General features: G+C 39.9%; 1 long non-coding RNA gene across 1 annotated transcript in view; it reads left to right on the plus strand.

Moving 5' to 3' along the window:
• LOC121033413 (uncharacterized) overlaps nt 1-16142 on the plus strand; it is a 34009-nt gene extending 17867 nt beyond the window's left edge. Inside the window, exon 2 of the long non-coding RNA XR_005791881.1 lies at nt 15878-16142. This is a non-coding gene — a long non-coding RNA (uncharacterized LOC121033413). The remainder of the gene's footprint in view (nt 1-15877) is intronic.
• The last annotated feature ends 3360 nt before the right edge of the window (nt 16143-19502 follow it).

Genomic DNA, 19502 nt, shown 5'->3' on the forward strand with positions numbered 1-19502 from the left:
CTGAATTAACACAAACGGAACACAGCTGGCTTAAGATAATTATTTAGGGCTGTGGGGAAATGCTCAAAACAGCTCAAAACTTAGAAAACAATGATCCAAGACTTTAATTCTTGCATGTGTACTCTTCCCTAAGCTCTGCTCTAATACCTACCCAGAAATTCTTCGATGACAGGCTTTTCACTGAAGTTTTTTTAAACTTCTGCAAAATAATTTCTGATTGCATTCTTTTCTGTGATTCTCTATGATTTACATTAAAAAAGTTAACGTTACTGCCATTTGTTTTTTTAAGCTTAATTTCCTGTTACTTCTTTTCCAAAAGGACACCAGACTTCATATCCTTGATGGTTTTACTTAGTAATTCCATGTCTTTCCTTAATTTTCAATGCAGTTTTCTTTCAACTACCTGTTATTTGCCTTATCTTGTACCCATAATTAGCCTTTTACCCACCGAAGACCTTCCTAACACCTCCCTGCCTCCTACGCAGGTTTTAGCATAGTGGATGAATTCTACATTTTCTTTCTCACCTCTGAACCCCACTGGTCTCGTGAAATTCTCTATCTTCAAGTGAGGATAATCTATACGGATTAGAGGGTCCTTGTAAGGGTATGTGTGTGTACAACAGAAAACAGGGTTCATGATTAACTCAAAGTGGGATGGACAAGGGACTAGTCTCATAGGCAGACATCAGCATTGGATCCTTTAATATAGGGAATGAATTTTTAAAGTAGATTTATTGACGTATAATCCACATGCCATAAAGTTCACCCTTTAAAATTGTCCACTTCAATACCGTTTAGTATATTCATAGTGTCATGAGTTTATCACCACTATCTAATTTCAGAACATTTTCATCATCCCCCAAAGACAACGTTAGCATCTCTCCCTCCCGCCAGCTTTAGGCAACTACTCATCTATTTTCTGTCTCTATAGAAGTACCTACTCTGGATAGTCCACAAAAATTTGATCTCAAAATATTTGACCTTGTGTGTCTGGCTTCGTTAACTTAGAATATCAATGTTTTGTCATGTATCAATACTTGATTCCTTTTTATGGCCAAATAATATTCCACTGTATGGCAATACCACATTTTACTTATCCATTTATCAGTTGATGGACATTTGGGTTGTTTTCTAATTTTTGTCTATTATGAATTATGTTGCTACAAACATTTACATACACATTTTTGTGTGGACATATTCTTTCAGTCCTCTTGGGTATATACCTAGAAGTAGAATTTTTGGGTCAGATAGTAACTCTGCATTGGACACTTTGAAGAATAACAAAAACATTTTCCAAGGTAGATACAACATTTTACATTCCTACCAGCCATGTAGGAGGGTTCCAATTGCTCTACCTCCTTGAAAACACTTGTTACTGCCCTTTTTGATTATAGCTACCCTACTGGATGTGAGATTAGCATTTCCCTAAGTAGTAATGATGTTGAGCATCATTTCATGTGCTTGTTAGCTATTTGTATATCTTCTATGAAGAAATATCTGCTCAAATCTTTTGTCTATTTTTTAATCGAGTTAATAGTCTTTTTACATTGGGTTGCAAGAATTCTTTATAAAATTCTAGATATAAGTCTCTTATCAGAAATGACTTGCAAATATTTTCTCTTTTATTCTGAGATCGTATCATTGATGGTATCATTTTCAGCAAAAACGTTTTGAATTTTTATGAATACAAATTTATCTATTTTTCCCTTGGTTGCTTGTGATTTTGATGTCATATTTAAGGAACTATTGTCTAATCCAAGGTTATGAAATTTTATCCTAAAAGGTTTGTATTTTTAGCTCTTACATTTATGTCTTTGACCCATGTTTAGTTAATTTTTGTATATGGTATGAGGTAGGGATCCAACTTCATTCTTTTGCAGGTAGGTATCCAATTGTCTGTACACCATTTATTGACCTGTTCTTTTCTTATTAGCTCCCTTGCCAAAAGTCAATTAACCATAAGAATAAAGGCATGTAAGGGTAACTCTCAAGCCTATTTTGTTGACTTGTCTATCCTTATGCCAGTGCCACATTGACTTGAATACTGTAGCTTTGTAATAAGTTTGGAAATCTGGAAATATGAGTCCTCCAACCTTGTTCTTTTTCAAGATAGTTTTGACTCATTAGGGTTCATTGCATTTCCATATGAATTTTAGAATCACTTGTCAAATACAAGTGAAAAGAGCAGCTGGAATTTTAAGAGGAATTATTTGAATCTGAGATCAATTTAGGGAGTAAAGGGTAAAAGTGAGATGTTTCTATTTATTTAGATCTTTAATTTTCTTCAAAGATATTTTGTAATTTGTAGTGTTCAAGTACTGAGTTTCTTTTATTAAGTTAATTTTAAGTATTTTATTTTTTAATTAAGTTGTTTATGAAATTGTTTTCTTGTTTTCCTTTTGAGATTGTTCATTGGTGAAGTATAGAAATACAATTGGTTTTTGTATATTAGTCTTGTATCCTGCAATGTTGCATCCTACTAACTAGTATTAATTTTTTTTAATGTTTCTTTATTTTTGAGAGAGAGAGAAAGGGAGAGAGAGAGAGAAAGAGAGAGAGAGAGAGAGAGTGAAAAAGACCTAGTGGGGGAGGGGCAGAGAGAAAGAGGGAGACAGAGAATCCGAAGCAAGCTCCGTGCTCTCAGTGGAAAGCCCTACATGGGCTCAAACTCATGAACCCTGAGACCATGACCTGAGCTGAAGTCAGACACTCAATAAAATGAGCCACCCAAGCACCCCTAGTATAATCCTAATAGGTTTACTGTAGATTTTGCAAGATTTTCAATATACAAGGTCATGTTATCTGTGACTATAGATACTTTTACTTCCTCAATTTCAATATGGATGTCTCTTATTTCTTTTGGTTGCCTAATTGCCTTGGTTAGAACTTTATACAATTTTGGGGCACCTGGGTGGCTCAGTCAGTTGAGCATCTGACCTCAGCTCAGGTCATGATCTCATGATTAGTGAGCTCCAGCCCTGCATCAAACTCTCTCTCTCAAAAATAAGTAAAATTTAAAAAACAAAAAACTTCCTTTACAATTTTGACTAAAAATCGTAAGAGTAGACTTCCTTATCTTTTCCTGATCTAAGGATGAAATAATTCAGTGTGTCACCATTGAGTGTAATATTAGATATTAGCTGTGAATGTTTCTTAGATGTTCTTTTTTTTTTAATGTTTATTTTTGAGAGAGAGAGAGAGAGAGAGAGAGTGAATGTGCACTCAAATGGGGGATGGGCAGAGAGAAAGGCAGACTGAGGATCCAAAGCAGGCTCCTGGCTGACAGCAGCAAACCTGATGTGGAACTCAAACCCATGAACCATGAAATCATGACCTGAGCTGAAGTCAGACACTCAACCGAGCTACTCAGGTCTTAGATGTTCTTTATCAGGTCTTAGATGTACTTTATCAGGTCAAGGAAATCCTTTTGTATTCCTAGTTTGTGAAGTGTTTTTATTTGAAAAGGGTGTTGACTTTTGCCCAGTGTTTTTCCTGCATCTATTGAGATTATTATGTGAGTTTTAAACTTTAATCTATTAATACTGTATATTACATTGATTGACTTTATATTTGTTAAACCAACTTTTCATCCTGGGATAAATCCCATTTGCTCATGGTGCATATTCCTTTTTGTGTGTCACTGCATTTGGCATACTACTATTCTGTTGGAGATTTTTACATTACATTCAGTTTTTACATTTACATTCTAGTTTTCTTGTAATTATTTTTGTCTGATTCTGGTATCATGGTAATCATATATTTGAGAGTTATTCTTGCTCATATTTTTTGGAGGGTAAAGGATTGGTACTAAAACTTCTTTAAAGGCTTGGTAAAATTCACTTGTGAAGCCATCTGAGCTCGGGCTTTTTTTAAGGAAATTTTAAAAATTTATTAATTTAATCTCTTGTTATTGGTATAGTAAAATTTTTTTAATATCTTCTTGAGTTTTTGTCTTTTTAGTAATTCGTTTGTTTCATCTAAGTTATCTAACTTGTCATCATGTAAATGTTTATAGTAGTCTCATATTCTCTTTATTTTTGAATGGTACGCAATGATAACTCCTCTTTTATTCTTGATATTAGTAATTTGAGTCTTTCTTTTTTCTTGTACAGTCTTGGTAATGGTTTGTCAGTTTTGCTGATCTTTTCAAAGAGCCAACTTTTGGTTTCTTTTATAGTTTCTATTATTTTTCTATTATCTATTTGTTTCCTCTCCAACATTTATTATTTCCTTCATTCTGTTTGCTTTTGGTTTAGTTGGCCTTTATTATTATTTTTTTACTTTATTAAAGTGGAAAATTTATTCCATAAATTTTACTGTCTCGTTTTTTTCATTTTCATTAAGGTCAGATTCTTTTCTTTTTTTTTTTTTAATTTTTTTTTTCAACGTTTATTTATTTTTGGGACAGAGAGAGACAGAGCATGAACGGGGGAGGGGCAGAGAGAGAGGGAGACACAGAATCGGAAACAGGCTCCAGGCTCTGAGCCATCAGCCCAGAGCCCGACGCGGGGCTCAAACTCACGGACCGCGAGATCATGACCTGGCTGAAGTCGGACGCTTAACCGACTGCGCCACCCAGGCGCCCCAAGGTCAGATTATTTTCTAATTGCTCTTGTGATTTTTTTCTTTTGCCTGTTGTTTATCTAGGAGTGTGTTGCTTACTTTCCACATATTTGAGAATTTACCAATTTTTCTTTTATTATTGATTTCCAGGGTTTTTTTTTTAAATTTTTGTTAACGTTTATTCATTTTTGAGAGACAGAGAGAGACAGAGCATGAGTGGGGAAGGGGCAGAGAGAGAGAGAGAGACACAGAATCTGAAGCAGGCTCCAGGCTCTGAGCTGTCAGCACAGAGCCCAACGTGGGGCTCAAAATCACGAACTGCGAAATCATGACCTGAGCCAAAGTCGGACGCTCAACTGACTGAGCCACCCAGGTGCCCCTATTGATTTCCAGTTTTATTACTTGTTATCAGAAAACATTACTCATATGTTTTAAATTCTTTTAAATGTATTGAGGCTTATTTTATGGCCTGACATATGATAATCCTTGAGGAATGTTTCATGTGCACTTGAGAAGAAAGCTTTCGTTGGGTGGAGTGTTCTATAGATTTCGGTCAGGTCTCATTGATTTGTAGCGCTGCTCAAGTCTTCTATTTCCTTGTTAATCTTCTGCCTCGTTACTCTACTTATCATTGAAAGTGAGATATTGAAGTCTCCAATTATAATTGTTAAATTTTCTATTTTTCCCTTCAGTTCTGCATTCCGTGGTTCTGTTGTTAACTACATATATGTTTATAAGTATTATATCTTCCTGAGGGATTGAACCGTTTATCATTACAAAATTTCATTCTTTTTCACTGGTAACAACTTTTGGCTTAAAATCCAGTTTGCCTGATATTAGTATAGCCACAACAGCTCTCTTTTGGGTATTGTTGGCACAGTATGTATTTTTGCATCCTTTTACTTTCCCTCTTTTGTATCTTTCAATCTAGTTGAGTCTTGTTTTTGTATCCATTCTCCCGGTTTATGCCTTTTGATTGGGATGTGTATTCCATTTGCACTTAGTGCAATTATTGATAAGGTAGGATTTGCATCTACCACTTTATTCGTTGTTTGTCCCCTGCATAAGTGACATGGTTTTTGTTCTCCATTATGGCCTTCTTTTGTGTTAAATAGGTATTTTATAGTATATCATTTTAATTCCCTTGTTTCTTTTACTGTACTTTGGGGCTATTTTTCTTAGAGATTGCCTGGGAATTAAAACTACAGTTAAAACTATCTTGTATGGATTAATACTAACTTGATTTCAATAGTATACAAAACTTTGCTCCAAAATAGCTCCATTCACTCTTCCTTCATTGCACTATTATTGTCAAACACATTACATATTATAATTCTATCAACAGCTTTATAATTAGTGCTTCGACAGTTGTCTTTTAAATCAGATAGGAAAATAAAGGAGTTACAAACAAAAGTACATTTATGTTATCTTTTATGTTTACATATGTGTTTACCTTTACTGGTATGCTTTATTTCTTCATATGGATTCAAGTTTCTGCTTAGTGTCCTTTCATTTCAGCCTGAGGGTTCTCTTTAACATTTCTTATAAGGTAGGTTTGCTAATGGTTAATTCTTTCTGTTTTTGTTTATCTAGGAAAGTCTTAATTTCTCCTTCATTCTTTTAAAAAAAATTTTTTTTAACATTTATTCATTTTGGAGAGACAGGGCACAAGCAGAGAGAGAGGGAGACACAGAATCTGCAGCAGGCTCCAGGCTCTGAGCTGTCAGCACAAAGTCCGACACAGGGCTTGAACTCACAAACCGTGACATCATGACCTGAGCCAAAGTTGGACACTTAACCAACTAAGCCATGCAGGCACCCGTAATTTCTCCTTCATCCTTAAAGGGTAGTTTTGCTGGATATAGAATTGGTAGATGGGGCGCCTGGGTGGCTCAGTCAGTTAAGCGTCTGACTCTTGGTTTTGGCTCAGGACATGACCATGGTTTGTGAGTTCCAGCCCCATGTCGGGGTCTGCGCCGACGATGCTGATCCTGCTTGGGATTCTCCCTTGCCTTCTCTCTCTGCCCCTCTCCCACTTGCATTCTCTCTCTCTCTCTCTCTCTCTCTCTCTCTCTCTCTCAGAATAAATAAATAAACTTAGAAAAAAGAATTCGTAGATAATCTTTCTTTTAGCATTTTGAATAGATAATCATACTGCCTTTTGGCTTCCATGGTTTCTGATGAGAAGTCAACTGCTAATATTACTGAAGACCTCTTATGTATGAGTTTCTTCTCTCTTGCTGTTTTTGAGATTCTCTCTTTGGCTTTTGACAGTTTAGTTGATGTGTCTGTATTCGAACCTTTTTGAGTTTGTTGTAACTGAAGTTTGTTGCATTATTTTGTGCAGATTAGTGTTTTCATCGAATTTGTGATGTTTTTGCCATATTTAAAAAATATTCTTTCTGCCCCTTTCTGTTCTCTCCTTCTGAGACTTCAGTTATGTATATTTAGATAATATTGGTATTTTCCCTCAGATCTCTGACACTCTGTTCATCTTTACTCATTTTGAGTCTATCTGGTGATTTTTTCATTTCAGATGTACTTTACAACTCCAGAAGTTCTATTTGATTCTTTTTTATAATTTCTATTTTCTTTATTGATATTTTATATTTGGTGAAACATCTTTAGTTTCCTTTACTTCTTTGAATATATTTATAATTGTTGGTTTAAAGTCTATCTAGTAAGTTGAACATCTCACCTTCCTCAGGCACAGTTTCTATTGACCGTTTTTCCTGTGTGTGTGTGTGTGTGTGTGTGTGTGTGTGTGTTTGGATGACATAATTTTTTGTTGAAAACTGGACACTTTATGTAATAATAACACGGGAGCTCTGGAAATCGGATTCTTCTCTCCCTTCCCAGGGTTTGCGATAGTTCCTGCTGTTCACTGTTGTCACTGCTGCTGTTTGTTCGGTTTCATGACTTTCCTGATCGAATTCTGCAAAATCTGGGTTGTGATATGTGGCTTCCAAAGCACCTGCTCCCAAAGTAGCTTAGTAATAAGCAATAATTACCGATTTCCTTGTATTCCTGGATCCAGTAAGTCTCCTAGCTTTTCGTGAGGGCCTTCGTGCATGTGTCAGGGCAGACATTTTCTATGCTGGTCTTAGTCTTCACTTCCTGTTTGTATAGAACCTCAAGCTCGGGGAGAGGTGAGAGTTGCACACTGCCCTGTGCATGCCTGTGGCCTGTATATTCCCAAGAACATGTTGGATCTTTGCAAAACCCCTCGTGGACATCTCATTCCCCAGTTTTTCCTTGTAAGTTTTTCAGTCAGTCTCTTGTTAGCTGCAAGTGACCTCAGGCAGCTTTAATGTTTGTGTATTACCTACCACTCTTTGTGTATTAAGATATTTTAATACCTTTCTAAACCTCTGATTTCTGAACTAGTATTATCCTCATTTTCAAATGAAGAAACCAAGACCCAGAAAAGTTAAGTCTATACACATGTCGTCACACTGCTGGTCAGTGATTGCATCAGCATCCAAAACTCTTCAGACTGTCTCCTTCCAAGGCCCAAGGGGATATGGCTGAAAAGTAGTCTGGAATTAGACACTGGGCGGTTTGAATGCTTTGAATACTGTGTAGTCCAGTCTCCTGGACTGGACCCAGTAGTTGAGAGAATGGTGTTCTAATGGTAGAATTCTTACACCCATTGTAAGGACACCTGTGGTGATACCTCAACACCAGTTGGAAGGTGGAAGAGAATTTTGTCCTTTGGGAAGCAAAAATGCTTTCCCTCTTTCCCACCTTTTATAACAAACTAGTCTTTACCTTCCAGACTTGTACCCCCACAGGTGACCAATACCTATTTACCCTTTCAGGTGTAAAGAAAGTGGATACCTGTGACCCGGCACAACCATGGCTCTCTGAACAACATTCCTTTGGGGCTGCGGTTTCCTCCCTGTAAAATATGGGGCTGGATTAGATGACTTCTAAGGTCCCTTCTACCATAACATTATTATATTAATCCTTTAACTCAAAGTCTGACTGAGAATCAAAGTGACACTTGCTGTAAAATGAGAGTATGGAAAGGGCGGGAGAGCACCAGGCAGGAGCACTCTCTGTTTGCTCTCTCCCCCTCTCTGTCACTTCTGCTCAAAATAAAAGATTAGGAAGTGCCCCTCATACAAACATGAGAAATAGAACTCCTGGAACCTTTTGTTTTTACATCATGTCATAGTGAGACAGTTAGCGTTTATTCCCAAGGTCAGTATTCACTGAAACACAGCTAAGTCAAACTTGGAACATGACTCGGCAGTAGACTAATAAACTTCCTATGGAAGTTTTCCACTGGTCAACTAAGCAACTTATAATAGTCGGAGACACTTAAAAGTTTTTGCTGGAGCCTTTTTAAATGTGAAGAAATTAAGTACAGAAATAGCAGAGTAAAGAAATGTACCCAGGAAGTAGCACTTGGGGCCTGGCTGTTAAGTAATGGGGGTAGGGTTTTGGTTTTTAAGCAAACATACCAAAGCCTGCACATGCTCCTGTCTGACTTGAAAGCAACCACCCCAGAGAGAATACCGTCTCAAAACATTTAGGAATGCTTTCAGTGTAACTGTCTTCAGAGGCAGGGAGCACTTTCTTTAACATCCTAGGAGCAGTTCAACCTTAGGTGTTTGAGGATGGGCTTAATTGGTGAAACGAACCACAAATTAGACCAGAGCTTTGCATAGTGACTAAGGAAGATAATCAAGATAGATCATATTCCTCTGGATTTCTAACTGAGGTGTGATCGCGTTGTTTTCGGCCTTACTCTGTAAACTCTCTAAATGGGGATGTTAGAGTAGAGCCACGCTGCCTACCTTTTTGCTGCTAGGTTGGTATTTATTTCTGATGCTGTTGGCATCAGCCAGGCTCTGGCCGGGCACACGTGGCTTATTCAAAGGGCAAAAGGGCATAAGCGAAGAGGGCTTAGGAGGGTTTTTTTTTACAGTGGCATTGATAGGACAGAGCCTGTTGTGAGCATTGTTCCTCTCTGTTCCAAACAGCGAGGGAGCAGATCTGTTCCACAGTAGAGTAAAAGTGTCTTTTTGTGGACCTCATTGCCGCCCAGGTGTTTGTTCCAGTGACAAATAATCAATCAAGCTATTTCTGTCTGAGGAGAAGATAGGCTTTTTGATAAATGATGTTGGGACAAATAGCCCCTTGGAAAAGTTTAAAAGCGCATCTAATCCTCACATTGAAATAAACTCCAAATGGATCAGAGATCCGAATGCAACTGTGGAACCAAAGAAGTATCCCATAGTGAGTTACTTTATTACCTGGAAGTGAACAAAGCCTTTCAAAATTCAGGAACAAAATGGGGGAAAGATTGATAACATTTACTACCAAAACAAACAAAACAAAGCACCCTAGTAAGCCAAGTCAAGAGGCAAATGACAAACCAGGAGAGAGCATTTGCAAGTTATCTCACAGATGAGGGCAAGTATACAGAGAACCCTTAAACATGGAGAAACCCCCAATTGGACAGAAGTATAGACAAGAGTCATGGACAGAGAGAAATGTGAGAAAAGAGAGAAAAAGAAATGTGAGTCGTCCCTTACACGTATGAAATGATGCTCATGTTCCCTTATAAAAGAGAAAGGCACAGTAAAACTTTCCTGGATCTAAAAGTTTGATGACATTTTCTATTGAGAGGAAAGCACGAAACAGAACAGATTTGACAAAGTTTAGCAAAATCACATACGTATTAACCTTTGACCCAGCAGCCCCACTTTTAGGAAGCTATCCTGAAAGTACACGTCCATAAATTTGCACAAGGTTGTGCAATACAACATTGTCTGCAGTAGCAAAATGCCAGAAATCACCTAAATGTTCACCCACGGGGCAGTGGGCAAATAAACGGCAATACATACACAAATTAGAGATGCGGCAGTCATAAAAATACGAAGGCAAATGTCTATGAACTGAGATAATTTCCAGAATATATTTTTAGCTTTAGCCCATAGCAGTACACAGAGCATGTACTGTGTACTTTGTGTTTGACAATAAAAGGCGGAATAAGAATATACTTACATATGTGCTTCTATTTTCAAAAAGAAGCAATAAAACTGTTTGCTCTAGGAAGCGGAGAGATGAAGGAAGGGGGAAGGTTGGAAGTGAAACTTCAGAGAGTTTGGTTACCGTTCACACAGTTTGTACTTTGGGATCATGTAAATGTTTTGTGTATTTAAAAAATTAAAATGGGGGTACCTGGGTGGCTCAGTCGGTTCAGTATCATTGGACTCTTGATTTGGGCTCAGGTCACGATCTCACAGTTGGTGGGATCGAGACCTGCATCCAGTTCTGCACTGACAGCACGGAGCCTGCTTGGGACTCTCTCCCTCTCTCTCTGGCCTTGCTCTCTCTCTCTCTCTCTCTCTCTTTCTCTCTCTCCCCCCTCTCTCAAAAATAAATAAATAGACTTAAAAATTTTTGGAATAAGAAAGACTAGAATACATTCCTAAACCGGAACACAAATTGGAACAAATGAACCTAACTTTATTTTCAATGTGGCAACATAGCTACACAAAGAACAGAATCACTTCGGTGCTCTGATTATACACCCTTTGTGGGATATGATCCCAAGATAGGTGACTAGAAACAGATCTTAAACTTCAGTCAGAAATTTGTTGTTAAAAAGGCTAAAATTGGGGCGCCTGGGTGGCGCAGTCGGTTAAGCGTCCGACTTCAGCCAGGTCACGATCTCGTGGTCCGTGAGTTCGAGCCCCGCGTCGGGCTCTGGGCTGATGGCTCAGAGCCTGGAGCCTGTTTCCGATTCTGTGTCTCCCTCTCTCTCTGCCCCTCCCCCGTTCATGCTCTGTCTCTCTCTGTCCCAAAAATAAATAAACATTGAAAAAAAAAATTAAAAAAAAAAGGCTAAAATTAATAACATAAGAAACAACAGGTGTTGGTGAGGATTTGGAGAAAGCTTCCTGCGCTGTTGGTGGGAATTAAAACTGGTGCAGCCACTCTGGAGAACAATATGGAGGCTCCTCAAGAAACCAAAAATAGAACTACCCTCCAGCCCAGCAATTGCACCACTAGGTGTTTACCCAAAGGATACAAAAATACAGATTTGAAAGGGGACATGTACCCCAATGTTTATAGCAGCATTATCAACAAAAGCCAAACTGTGGAAGGAGCCCAAAGGTCCACTGACTGATGAATGGATAAAGAAGATATATATACAATGGAATATTACTCAGCCATCAAAAAGATGTAATGCCATGGATGGAGCTAGAATGTATTATGTCAAGCAAAGTAAGTCAATCAGAGAAAGACAAATACCATGTGATTTTACTCATATGTGGAATTTAAGAAACAAAATGGATGAACACATTGGAAGTGGGGAAGAGAAGGGAAACAAACCGCAAGAAACTCTTAATGATACAGAACAAACTGAGGCTTGGTAGAAGGAGGTGGGTGGGAGATGGGCTAGGTGGGTGCTGGGTATTGCGGAGGGCACTTGTTGTGATGAGCACTAGGTGTTGAATGTAAGTGATGAATCACTGAATTCTCCTGAAACCAATATTGCAGTGTATATTAACTAACGAAAATTTAAATTAAAAAAATTTGTTGTTATAGTATGACAATTCTGAACTAGGAGAAAACATATAACTCTGAATTAGGGGGAAATAAATATTATACCCACCAAGACTTTCAGTGTAAGAAAAAAGACGCAAAGCAAATATTAAATCAAAGAAGTTAACATAAAACACTGTAAGTTTAAATTTGAATTGAGAATATCCACATGAACTCACCTTCAAAAGTGTATGTCTTTCCTAGATCTGTCCACTGAAAAGGCCAAGATGTAATAATACCCTAGTGTCAGTGAACACATCTTGCCCCCAGATCTTGGTTTCTTTTTTTTTTTTTTTAATGGTTTATGTATTTTCGAGAGAGAGAGAGAGAGCATGTGAGCAGGAGAGAGAGAGGGAGACAGAGGATCCCAAGCTGACAGTGCAGAGCCTGATGCGGGGCTGGAACCCACGAACCGGGAGATCATGACCTGAGTGAAAGACGCTTAACCAACCGAGCCACCCAGGTGGCCCTGGAGATCTTGGTTTCTAAATATCATTTCTCACCAACACGAAGAATGTCCTTATTCTTAGGAGATGCATGTTGAAATCTTTAGGAATAAAGTGGCATGAATACAGTTTATTCTCGATGCTTCAGCTGTGTGTATGTGTGTGGTAAGGATCTAATGATTGCACCAAGTAATCCCTTTTCCCACACTTGGCATAGCTCTGCAGAATTAGCTCCAGCTGCCCACGCTCTCTTCTGGTCGTGGCCTCCATTCTGAAGATGAACCAGAGCCTGAAAAGATGCAGATTACTAAAGTGCATGACTCTGAGGCTCAGAGACTCTAAAGATGAGAAATACCACGTGTGCTCTAATTTTCTGCTTAAAACTACTTAGATCCTTTAGATTTGAGATATTTAAAATAGATCACACCTGAGTTCAATCTTTCTTTTTAAATGTTTATTTATTTTGAGAGTAAGAGAGAGCCGAAGAGGGGCAGAGAGAGGGACAGAGAGAGGATCCCAAGCAGGCTCCACACTGACAGTGCGTAGTGGGCAGGCACAGGGCTCAGACTCAACGAACCGCGAGGTCATGACCTGAGCCGAAATCGGGAGTCAGACACTTAGCCAACTGAGCCACCCAGGCACCCTGGGACTTCAGTCTTAGTGGTCAAAAGCGCTGATTGAAGTACCATTTCCCGGTGCTTTTTTGGTGTCTTTGGCTGTGGTAGCTGAGCGTTCACATTAGTAGCCGCTGGCTTTGATGTGGCTCTGATCTTTCCTCAGGAATTGAGAAATGTGGGTTCTTCCTGGGCCTCGATGACTTGCTATGTAATTTGGGGCAAGTCAGAGCACCTTTGGGATCTTTGTTTTCAACGGCCAAAGATGAGGGTCGGACTTGATTTTTTTTTTTTTCCACAGTAAATTTTTGTGATTTTGAATTCTCTCCAAATAGGGCAATGTATCTGCAGATATCAGGAGCAGCAAGAGAAAAGAGTAAGGCTTCACTGGGATATGAGGGGCCACCTGGAGTAGTTTAATTTTTCCAGCTAATTTTTTTTTATATCAATCCTGTATCAGATTCTTTAAACATGTTAAAAATGGATAAGGGCAACAGATGGTTCCTTAATTACAAGAACAGTATTTTGGTATATGATTTTATTGATAATTATCCTTAATTCCAAAAAATTTTTAAGTTTATTTATTTATTTCAGAGAGAGAGAGAGGGAGACAGAGAGACAGAGAGAGAGGAGAGAACACACACGCATGCGCATAAGTGGGAGAGGAAGGAGGGACAGACTCCCAAGCAGGCTTCATTCACTCCATCAGCGCAGAGCCCGATGCGGGGCTTGAAGTCACGAACTGTGAGATCATGACCTGAGCCGAGATCAAGAGTAGGATGCTTAACTGTGCCAGCCAGGTGCCCCTCCAACAATTTTTTTTTTTTTTTTTTTAATCTAGAAGGAAAACAATGGCTTGCGAGTGGGTCCAATCCAACACCTCCCTGTGGCTGCAGCTCACATGGCTATGCTAGAGCTGGCCGACGATTTGTAACATGCCTCAGGTTTGGGGTGATATACTCCCAAATAACTTATCACGGCAGAACCATTGAAACACAGTAAATCCTCTTGTTCCCTTGTGTGACTGGGGAATTAGACAATCAACCGTGACCATCTAAAAGTCTTGGAATGCAAAATGCACGAAGCATGAAATCCTCTTGAAAACCATTTCATTCTCTTAATTATTCATTAGGTTCCTCAGCGTCTGACAGACCTTCAAGGTCATTATTATGAACGTTAATTATCAATGTGATGTGACCGGGGAAAAGCCGGTTTTAAAAGAGTCCTGTCTGGCAGAATTCTGCAAGTGAAAGAAGTCACCATTTTATTTGGGTGTGCGTGCATCCACTCTGTTTCTGTATGGTGAGGGAATGGGAGTTTTGGAAGCAGACCTTCCAGACTCCTCTGGCTGCCTGGGATCGTCACCCACTCTGTGTAAACTCTCGCGCGGAGGCCTGGAGGGAGAGGGTACATGCCGGTCGGGTGGTCGGGGAAAGAGAGAAGATCCGGTGCCAGGCAGGAATGGCAAGTTCTCCATGACCAGGGGGTGATGCTTCCCCCCGAGCCAGCTGGTTTGTTCGTGCAGTCAGCGTTGATCAGGTGTCTTCTCTTTACCATGCTTTGCGCTGGCTTGGAAACAGCACCAACGTGGAGTAGGCTGAATGGAGCTGCTTCAAGTCCAGTCTTTCCACACAATTAGCTGAGGGTACACTTCTCACCATTTCCCCCCATCCCCTCAAAGTTCACCACCACTACTGAGAGGTACTGTGAAATTTAAGCCCATTGAATATAAATGCGTCTAATGACTGATGCATTTAAGTATTTGTTCTTCCAGCAGATCGTTGTGAAGTGGTTCATTTTGGAGTGACTGTCCAGAAACGTCATTTTCAGGCCTCCTCAGTGTCCTCCTCTCTTTGACACAGCAAACACTTCTGTGGCCCCAACTTAGGACAAGTTTAGGCTGAGGACATGCCTCCAAAAACAACTGGTTATGTTGATAGGACAAAATAATGCTGGAGAAGTTCCCAGAATGAACTGGGCTGCCATCCAAACAGGCTCATAGTTGACAGTGTTCTGATGTGTTAGATTGCACCTTCTGGAAAAAAACAGGATTGTCTATACAGCATTTTCATCACAAACTGATTCCTCAACTTATTTTAGCTGTGTGGCATCAGGATGTATGTATTAAACGTTAGCGCTGGGAATATACCACAAACACCCAGAAAGGTACAGATGGGAGAAAGCTCTGGAATGTGAGGGTAAGGTGGCTGAATCATCTGATCCTTGGACTTGCTGCACTGTGCTGATTTAAAATGTCAAGTTCAGGGGCACCTGGGTGGCTCAGTTGGTTAAGTGGCTGATTCTCAGTTTCAGCTCAGGTCATAATCTCACAGTTTCAAGAGCCCGAGGCCCATCCCGGACTCTATGCTGATGGTGCGGAGCCTGCTTGGGATTCTCTCTCTCTCCCTCTAACTCTGCCCCCTCCCCCATTCACACCGTCTCTGTCTCTCTCAAAACAAATAAATAAACTTAAACATAAATAAATAAATACAATGTCAAGTTCTTGGTCCCTGCCATTCCAAAGACGGAACCTAATTCTCCTCCCTTGACAATGGGCTGGACATAGAGACTTGCTTCTAATAAATAGAAGGATGCAGAAATGGTGGTGTGACTATGGTGATTAGGTTATTAAAGGGCATCACAGCTTCCTGATTACTCTCTCTGATCCTGTCCTCTTCGGGGAGCCAGCTGCCACGTCACCAGCACAGATACAGAGTCCAATGATGAGGTCCATGTGTGAGGAACTGAGGTATGTCCTACCAGCAGCCACGAGTGAGAGCCACCTAGGGGGGCAGATCCTTCAGCCCTAGGCACACCTTCAGATGACTGCAGCCCCAGCTGACATCTTGACTGCAACCTCAGGAGGGATCTTGAGCCAGAACCACCCAGCTAAGCCACTCCTACATCGCTGGCTCTCAGAAACTGGTGGATAATAAATATTTTACTGTTTTAAGTTGCTATGTCTGGGGTAATTTGTTAAAGAGGCAACAGGTCCTATAGGCAGATGCCTAACGTAGTTGTTGAGAGTAACCTTTCTTACCCCTCCACTGGACGGTGCCATCGTGCGGCCACCCCCACTCACGCGCGCATGCACCCACCCATGCGTGCACCTGTGAAGAAAACTACCCCACCCTGCAGAGGCCCTACAACTCCTGCCCAGTGCACCCTGGGAGGCATGTCTTTGACCACTGTTTCGCACTATGTGCCAAGCAACTGCTCTCTGGGTACCTGTGAGCTAAATATTTTTATCCTTTAACTACACAATTCAAGGGACACCTGGGTGGCTCTGTTGGTTAAGCATCCAACTTCAACTCAGGTCATGATCTCGCAGTTTGTGAGTTCGAGCCCCATGTCGGGCTCTGTGCTGACAGCTCGGAACCTGGAGCCTGCTTCCGTTTCTGTGTCTCCCTCTCTCTCTGCCCCTCCCCTGTTCTCACTCTCTCTCTCTCTCAAAAAGAAATAAACGCTAAAAAATTAAATACACAATTCAGGTTTAAAAAGCATTTAATTTTTCAGAAATTCTAAGGTACAAAAAGAGATTTGTCACTGTATCCTATCCATATCCCATTGAACAGACTGGATATCCAATAATACATGAAATTGTTTTGATTTTGACAGTTAAAACCCCTGTAAAAATGACAAATGCTTTAATGGGTAATATAAATATGCAATTGGTGTTATTTTTAACATTCTATGAACATATCTCAAAAAAGCTTCTCTTAATTTTTTGTAAATTTTGGTCAAAGAAAATTAATACAAATTGCATAATTTCAACAAAGATCATCTACTACTACTTGCTTGTGATAAAATGTATTTATCTCTCAATTATTCATCTCCTTGATTGTAGTGCTAGTTGGAATGTTATCCTTATAAATGAGTTTTCCATAAATGAGCTTATGGTCTAGTGAGTCGATGATTATTGAAACATTTGATTTTAGAGAAGGCATATTTTTCCCGGGAATAATTTAGAGCTTGTGTTCACAAAGGTCACATTAATAATTTTTAAACTGTAATTTAATTAGAAAAATAAGATACCTCATTTTAATCAGCTTGTATTTGAAAAAACCACAAAGATAAATATAAGCCCTCTCGAGGCTTCCGGAAAAACCTGATTGATTCTACTCTGGGGATTTCATGATTATTCATTAATTGCTGCCTGTGATATATTTTTTTATTTTTATTTATTTTATTTTATTTTTTAAATTTACATCCAAGTTAGTTAGCATATAGTGCAACAATGATTTCAGGAGTAGATTCCTTAATGCCCCTTACCCATTGAGCCCACCCCCCCTCCCACAACGCCTCCAGTAACCCTCTGTTTGTTCTCCATATTTAAGAGTCTCTTCTGTTTTGTCCCCCTCCCTGGTTTTATATTATTTTTGCTTCCCTTCCATTGTGTTCATCTGTTCTGTGTCTTAAAGTCCTCATACGAGTGAAGTCATATGATATTTGTCTTTCTCTAATTTTGCTTAGCATAATACCTTCTAGTTCCATCCATGTAGTTGCCAACGGCAAGATTTCATTCTTTTTTATTGTCGAGTAATACTCCATTGTGTGTGTGTGTGTGTGTGTGTGTGTGTACCACATCTTCTTTCTCCATTCATCCATCAATGGACATTTGGCTGCCCGTGATATTTTTATACTGTATTCAGAACATGTACTAAGGCCCACTAGCTCTAGGAGGCAAATGGCAACTTTCTGACTTATCATCCAACAATAGTTCCTTTTTTTTTTTTTTTGCTTCCAATTTGTTTTCTTTAAGATGAGAGATAAAAAGCAAGACGTGAGAGAGGCCCATAGATCAGTTGGAACTGTCAGGTTGGGTCTACAAAGTAGACTCCAAGAGTCATTCTCCACTTGTGAGCCACTGAGTGCCTGGAAGCCCAAGATGACACCACCCAGGGCAGGTGCAATGCACACAACCCTGCTGCCCCGCCCCCTAATTAATCAGGTGAGAGCTAAGGGCCTTGACATTTCATCTCTTGAGTCCTTCATTTTTCTTCTAAATTTTGCCCCTAATTTCTCCGCGTTCTATGGTGTTTAACTGGAGACTTTCCAATGGTGACAGAGGCTTGGGTTGTTTTCTGTCTTTGAGGCTTGCAATGCCTTAAAAAAGAAAAGGTTTTTTTTTTTTTTTATTACATTTATTTATTTATTTAAAAAAAATTTTTTTTAACGTTTATTTACTTTTGAGACAGAGAGAGACAGAGCATGAACAGGGGAGGGGCAGAGAGAGAGGGAGACACAGAATCTGAAACAGGCTCCAGGCTCTGAGCTGTCAGCACAGAGCCCGACGCGGGGCTCGAACCCATGAACCGTGAGATCATGACCTGAGCTGAAGTCGGTCACTTAACTGAGTGAGCCACCCAGGCATCCCTGAAAAAGAAATGTTAAAGCAGGTGATTAAAATAGACTTAATTGTTAAGTAAACACTTGAAGTGCCCATATTTAATAAAATATGTGTTTAACACAAAAATACAAGGCAATATAATTATACTAGTTACAAGGTAAAGAAAGGATTTATGAAAAAACACTAAATTCATTATATATAACCATTACTATTGGGTTCTGTTAATGGGACACAAATTGAAAGTTACTTGATAGACATCTTTCAATCCTGGGTGTATATCTCTATACCTACTTCTGTACTCTCGCAGACCATTAGCTCAAATCTGGGGGCATTTGTGAATGGAGAATACGAGCCAATGGACACTCTTGGTCCTGTACTGACCCATGTAGTAGATGCAGGCAAGCCCAGCCCTGTCCCCCCAGGAGCATCCATCTCCCCCGATTTCTGGTGGCCAACATCTGCATCCCCTTGCTTGAGGGCACCTCTGGGGGTAGGCATGCTGGCTTGCCACAGAGAGGGAGGCCACGGTACCAGAGAACTAACTTCTCCGGCCAGCAGTCCTCAGGCAGGAAATTGTGAGGTGTGTTTTCCACTGGCCCAGGAGTTGCCCAGTAGGGTCCACCCCTCCCACCCACAGGAGTGTCTGCCTTTTTTTTTTGATATAATTTGTCAGATTGGTTTCCATACAACACCCAGTGCTCATCCCCACAAGTGCCCTCCTCAGTGTCCATTAACCTTTTTCATCCGCCTTAATTTTGATTGTTTCTGGCGGGTAGGGATACGTGGAGGAGTAGAGAAGAATTCCACTTAGGGGAAAGGCATGAGTATACATGCGTGCGCGCGCGCGCACACACACACACACAGATGCACCCTAACTCTTATGTATGTGTGTGGGGGGAGGGATAGGAAGGAAGGAAAGAAGGAAGAAGGAAGGAAGGAAAGAAGGAAGAAGGAAGGAAGGAA

The sequence above is a fragment of the Herpailurus yagouaroundi genome, unplaced genomic scaffold, assembly GCF_014898765.1.
Source record: "Herpailurus yagouaroundi ecotype Mexico unplaced genomic scaffold, PumYag 159, whole genome shotgun sequence".
Lineage (NCBI taxonomy): Eukaryota > Metazoa > Chordata > Mammalia > Carnivora > Felidae > Herpailurus > Herpailurus yagouaroundi.